This window comes from Punctularia strigosozonata (genome assembly GCF_000264995.1).
Source record: "Punctularia strigosozonata HHB-11173 SS5 unplaced genomic scaffold PUNSTscaffold_17, whole genome shotgun sequence".
Lineage (NCBI taxonomy): Eukaryota > Fungi > Basidiomycota > Agaricomycetes > Corticiales > Punctulariaceae > Punctularia > Punctularia strigosozonata.
The window spans coordinates 459,793-466,513 of NW_006767449.1; positions in this window are offsets into that span (position 1 = coordinate 459,793).

Sequence of the window (6,721 nt, forward strand, 5' to 3'; positions counted from 1 at the left end):
GAGAACCTCCGACCGAACGAGTTACCCGCAAACCGGCACCGTGTACCAGTAACCCGCGATATGCTGCGCTGCCTACNCAAAACACTGAACTTCGAGTCTTCCTTTGATTCAGCGGTTTACGCGGCTGCCTGCGTCCTGTTCTGGGGTCAGCTCCGAGCAGGCGAAGTGCTCCCATCGTCACAGAACTCGGGTCTCATCCAAACACCAAAACGCTCCGCGTTCCACAGACCTTCCCCCCACACGATGTCTTACGCGCTGATTCTGCCATCCACCAAGACGCAATACAACCGGGGAGAAGTCGTCTACCTCCACCACCAGCGCGGCTCCACGGACCCGATATACGCCCTGCAGTTCCACCTCCAGAGGAACAGCCTTCCAGACGAGGCCCCGCTCTTCGCGTACACACATCCGAAAGGCCCAAGGGCACTCACAAAGACCGCGTTCACAGCGCGTTGCAACACCGCGGACGCACCGGAGCGGAGGTCACGTGCGGCGGTGCTGATTCTTGGGCGGCGGAGGGCAGTCTCGCTGGCTGCTCGCCGCCACATCCTAGGGGCGGCAAGGAGGTCCGGCCTCCCCTCGTTTCTTTCGTATTGGATTCCGATCTCTCGTGAAATTCCGCAATGCCTCCATGGCTCGAACGACCCCCACTTTTCGTCAAACGACTGTCGGCCTTGCGCAAGGAAGAACTGCAACGACTGGCCGCCCACTTAGGGCTCGAGGAGGAGGGCACGGTGGCGGCCCTCAAAGCCAGGGCGAGGCAGAAACTCCTAGCCGACATCAAGTTCTACATGGCACACCCCGACTTCAAGGCCCTATTCACGAGGCAAGAACTTGCGGAAATCATCGACAACGCGTCGAGTACTTCGAACTCCACCTTCGAAGGTATCGTACGAGAAGGGGGAGCAGGATCAGAGGAAGGCTCTCACCACGAGGAGGACGAAGACAGTAGGGAGTCGGAGCCCGATAGCTCGGGCCAGGAGCGGAGCCCGGACCAGGAGGACGAGGAGGAGGACGATCCACAACTCCCACCGCCGTCGGATGACAGGGGTGAGTTGTTCCTCTCAGAAGTAGAGGGCATAGGCCCAACCATCACGCGCTCGCGACGGCCATAGGGCCGCCGGCACGTCACCCACCGAGGTCGCATATGCGTCCGAGGATTAAGGGGGGTCATATGTCCCTTCCCTTCCCTGCCGTCCGTTGTATATACGACGAGGACCATTTGGTCGAAAGGCAATTGCCATAGGGCGCCCGGTTTCGGAATCCAGCCATATGGCAGTGGAACTGACGCTCACCCAGGCGGCTCATCTCCACCGACACCTCCCACGTCCCCAACGCCGTCTAGGCAGGACACCATCAACACCCAGGGACTCGAGGAGGAACCCCGTATGGGTCGCCAGTCAGGAGCCGAGCCCTTGCAGGATGGGCGGCCGGTGAGGCGTCACCACCGCAAACGGAGACAAGACCGCTCGCGCCCGAGACATCGTCACTCTCATCGCACCTCCCCGGCTAGGAAGAGGAGGCGGCGCGATTCGTCCTCGGATCTGCTCGAGCAGGGTCATAGGCGGGGCGGGGGAGACTCGACTTCGCGCTCAGGGAGACGCTTCGGCTCACCATCGTCTTCGTCGAGCAGTCCCTCATCGGGATCCGAGACGTCATCCGGGAGCTCGCGGACGCTCACCCCCAACACCGACAGGTCACGAAGCATGTCCCCGCCCTCCTCACCTTCCCCGCGTGGGCGGAGAGCCGACTATCGCGACAGGCGGGCGTCACACCGCGACCATAGGAGGGACCGCCGTTCGAGGCCAGAGCATCGCATCCACCAGATCCAGGAGTCGGCCAGAGGCCCGCGTCGCCCTCAACTCATCAGAGGAAAGCAGGCCAAGGCGGACTGCTACTCGATCCCCGACCCGATCAGGAAGAAGTTCCAGGAAGGATGGACCACCCACATACCTCTGAACTACCTCACCGACAAGGCCGTAGCCGAATACGGTTGCGACGCGTCGTCGCTCTTGACGGATATGTACGCGGTCGACCCGGCGAAGGGACTGATCCAGGCGGAGAAAGTTCTCCCATCGGCGGGCGAACTGAAACTGACCTTCGGAGAGTGGTACCAGGCGTGGAAGCGCCTGCTTCAACTCATCAAGACCTACTTCCGCCGCGACTACGAGCGGTGGAAGAAACACTTCGATCGCATCTGCCGTTCCGACGGGGCCACGTCAGATAATTGGACGCTTTGGCTGGCTTACGACGCCGAAGTCCGCCGCAGGTGCCACCTCGAAGGCATAGACCCCGGCACCTTCCACAAGAATATCTGGAGGAAGGTAGAGCCGGCTTTCGTCAAGGCGCAGGTGATGGCTTCCCTGCAGCCCTTTCGGACCCAAAACGCAGCACGGGGCACCGGCCCCAAACCGGACCAGCCAGCAAAACACTCGGCCGGACGATCACAGACCTTCGCCCCGAAGCCGATCGACGCGAGATGCTTCTTCTGCGGCGGAAAGGGCCACAGAGCGGCGACGTGCAAGGCAGAAACTCTCGTCAACGGCCAGCCAGTTATGCTCACCCGGGGAGAAGATCGCGCAGTCCGAGACGCCAAGGGCCGACACTACTGTTTCTACTTCAACATGGCCGGCGGGTGCACGAAGAAGGACGCCGGACCGTGCCCTAAAGGAGACCACCGGTGCACCCTTTGCGGGGGCGCGAATCACGGAGCCCAGGCGTGCACTATCGTGTGCTGATCCCTTTCCGATCATTACCCCATTCATCGCGTCCCGCTGGGACGAGGCGCTGCGTAACGCGGGCCTGCAGGACAGGTTTTTGGACGTGGTGTCGAACATCACGGCCGGTTTCGATATGGGTATCACCTCATCTTTAATAGATTCATACAGTCCGCCTAATCATAGGTCTGCGCGGGAGAACCACGAGGCCATCGATGCGTATGTAGATAAGGAGAGAAAGGCCGGCCGCTATTCGGGCCCGTATTCGAAAACGCAGCTCGAATCGCAGATCGGCTTCTTCAGGACATCCCCGCTTGGAGCGGTCCCGAAAGCAGGCACAGGTGAAATGCGCATGATTCAAGACTTTTCATTCCCGCGCGACGACCGAACTCGATCGTCGGTCAACAGCGAGATAGACACGGACCAGTTCCAATGCGATTGGGGTTCGTTCGCGGAGATGGCGTTGCTGGTCATGGAAGCGCCGCCAGGCGCTCAGGTCGCCACGCTCGATGTCGACGCCGCGTTCCGTTGCATACCAATTCGCCCCGATCAACAACGTCACTTCGTCGTACACTGGCGCGATCAATTTTGGATCGATCACAACGCCCCATTCGGCCCGGCTAGTTCGCCAGGCGTATGGGGTCGGGTGGCGGATTGCATGGCGGCGATTTATCTCGCCTGGGGGGTCGACGCTCTGAAAAAATGGGTTGACGACTTTGCGTTCTTCCGATATCCAGTGGGTCTCGATTCGAAAGGAAACCCGGGGTTCCATTACGGCCTCGACGAGCTGATGGCACTAGCGGAATGGCTCGGTTGGCCGTGGAAACCCTCAAAGACTCACGACTTCGCGACAGTCTTCAAATACCTCGGTTTCATATGGGACTTAGATAGAAAACGGGTCTCAATCCCCGAGGAGAAGAAATCCCGATACCTGGCGAAAACTCGAGGCGTGGAGGACAGGCGGCTCCTTCACGAGGAAGGAGGCCGAACAGGTCCTCGGAACGCTGGTTCACTGTAGCATGGCGGTGCCCGACGGCCGATCACGCCTGGTACACCTTTCGAGGTTCGCAAGCTCGTTTCCGCATAGGTCGTCCCCGTTCGCGAGGAGGAAACCCAACGCGCATGTCCTCGAAGACGTCGAATTCTGGAGGGCCCAGCTCCAGCGATCAGAGTGCGGCAGCACGCTAGCGGTGCCAACGAACACTTCGTCCTGCGACCTATGGGTCGACGCCTCGACTTCCTTCGGAATAGGAGTCGTCGTAGACGGGACGTGGGACGCTTGGGAGCTGAGTCCGGGCTGGAAAGTCGGAGGGCGCGACATAGGTTGGGGGGAGATGCTCGCGGTGGAATTCGGTCTGAAAATGGCCATCGCGAAAGGCATCTCCGATACTCGCCTGATCATGAAGTCTGACAATCAAGGCGTCATTGGGGCTCTCGAGGCCGGGAAGTCGAGGAACACGGAGCAAAACCGCGTTCTCCAGAGGGTGGTCTCGCTTATGCGGGCGGCAAACATCTGGCTAGTCTCGCAGTACGTCCCCTCGAGCCTCAATAGAGCGGACGAACCCTCGAGAGGAGTCGCGCCGAAGGATCTTCAACGGTCAGAGCTGCCAATCAGGATTCCGAACTGTATTTTGGGTCTAGTTACAAGGGCCGATTCATGTATTTAGCACTTGTCCGAGACGCTCCAGCTTCAAAGAGGACTGGTACGAAAGAGAGTGAAGCCAAACAAAGATGCCGAGGACGCAGAACCGGCGACGCGTCGAGATCAGGACTCCTCTCATGCGCACCACGACGTCCCGGTCCTCGTCGACGCAGGTCAAGCGCCGACACCCTCTGACGACTTCTCGAGTATCTCCAGAAGGCGACCATTTCTCTCTACCCAGCGCAAAATCTCGTCGGGCTCACCTCCATAATCCGAACGGGATCAAGCTTTCGGGGGCGACGGAGGATCATCTCGCTAGAGCATTGCGCCACGGATGGGCCCCATCAACGTTGAAGGGTTATAACGGTGCAGTAGGCCGTTTCATAAAATTCTGCAGAAGGGAGAAGATCCACAGACGATTTTGGTTGCCAGCGGATGAGCTGGTCCTATGCGCGTTCGCGGCATCGAACGAAGGCCGCCAGGCTGGCAGCACGGCGAGGAACACCATAGCCGGACTCAAGGCCTGGCATGCGGCACAGAACGCGGACTGGAAGGGCGGCAAACGGCTCAGATACGTCCTGAACGGGGTCGAGAACAGGCGACCGCCGGTCTCCCGCCGACCACCCCGTTTACCGATCAGTCGCGATATGCTCCGCATCCTGCGGGCAAATCTCGATTTGACGGACCCAGTCGACATCGCCGTGTTCGCAGCTGCGTGCGTGGCCTTTTGGGGCCAATGCCGTCTAGGGGAGCTCCTCCCCGCCTCGACGACGCGAGCGGCCACAGAGAGGTCGCCATGCCGCAGAAACCTCGCCCTTCCCTCCCCAGCCTCGCCGTCCCACGTCGTTCATCTCCCCTCGACCAAGGTCCATTACAGCCAAGGGGAGGACGTTGTTATCCTTCGCCAGCAAGGATCCTCGGACCCCATTAGGGCCCTGCGGCATCACCTATACTGGAACAACCCGAGCGACGCCGACCACCTCTTCGCATATCGCACCTCGTTCGGCACGCGCCCCCTCACTCGCCGGTTCTTCATGACAAGATGCAACGCAGTTTGGACCCAATCCGGACTCCCAAGATTCACCGGGCATTCATTCCGCATTGGCGGCACCACGGAATTGCTTTTGGCCGGCGTCCCGCCCGACGTGATCAAGAGGGCCGGGCGGTGGTCTTCCGACGCCTTCCTCCGCTATTGGCGACTGGTCGAGGGCATCCTGCCCGTTCACATGCAGCTCCTTCCGCTAGGGGACCTCCGAGGCAAGCCCAGAAGATCTCGACCGCAGTGTGGGGTCAGCCGGGCGCGCGCGCCCCGTCTGGGGGGCGGTCTGGGCGAGCCGTCGCGCTCGCACCCGGCCTACGCCCAAGCAAGAGCTTCACCCACACCACACGGTGACTCCCTCGACGCGCCCTAGCGCGCAACTGCGGGCCCGCAGCCCGCCCAAGAGCGGACGCACCGGAGCGGAGGTCACGTGCGGCGGTGCTGATTCTTGGGCGGCGGAGGGCAGTCTCGCTGGCTGCTCGCCGCCACATCCTAGGGGCGGCAAGGAGGTCCGGCCTCCCCTCGTTTCTTTCGTCCCACCCTCCTCTCCCTGGTGGAGCGGACCCGTCGAATCCATGTTAATTTAGCATAGACATTTGTCTACGTACTACGGAGTAGGTATATACCGGAATCAACGCTTCAGCAACCTAGGGCAAGTTGAGAGAGTCGACCGAGTAGGTCGGGGGCGAGCCGTCGCGCTCGCACCCGGCCTACGCCCAAGCAAGAGCTTCACCCACACCACACGGTGACTCCCTCGACGCGCCCTAGCGCGCAACTGCGGGCCCGCAGCCCGCCCAAGAATCTGGTCGCGGAATCGGTACCCTCGCATAACGGGACACTGCTTCCGGATAGGCGGGACGACGGAACTCTTACTAGCAGGTGTTCCACCGCACGTCGTCAAGACGGCAGGGCGGTGGTCATCAGACGCTTTTCTGCGGTACTGGAGGTCGATCGAGGACATCCTTCCCCAGCACATGCGACGCATCCGGCCGTTCAAGCGCCCCCAAGCTCAACGGTAATCCTCTCGCCGGGGTGGGCTCATCCTCGGTCTCCCCCCTTCGGCTGGTGCGGCGGTTTGGGTGAGCCTCTGGGCTCACCCTCGGATCGCGCCCAAGGACGGTCGGCCCCTGGGGGCCAACTGTCTTTCACCCAAACCCACGGGAGATGTATTGTATATACACAGAATACATTCTTTGCATCGCACGACGACCCAAGAAGCGAGCACCGAGCGAAGCTCGGTGCGCCGTCTTGGGGCTCGAGGGAGACAATTGAAACTCCGCTCGCGTCTCGCTCTTCATCCCTCCGGACTCCCTCGTCAGTAGA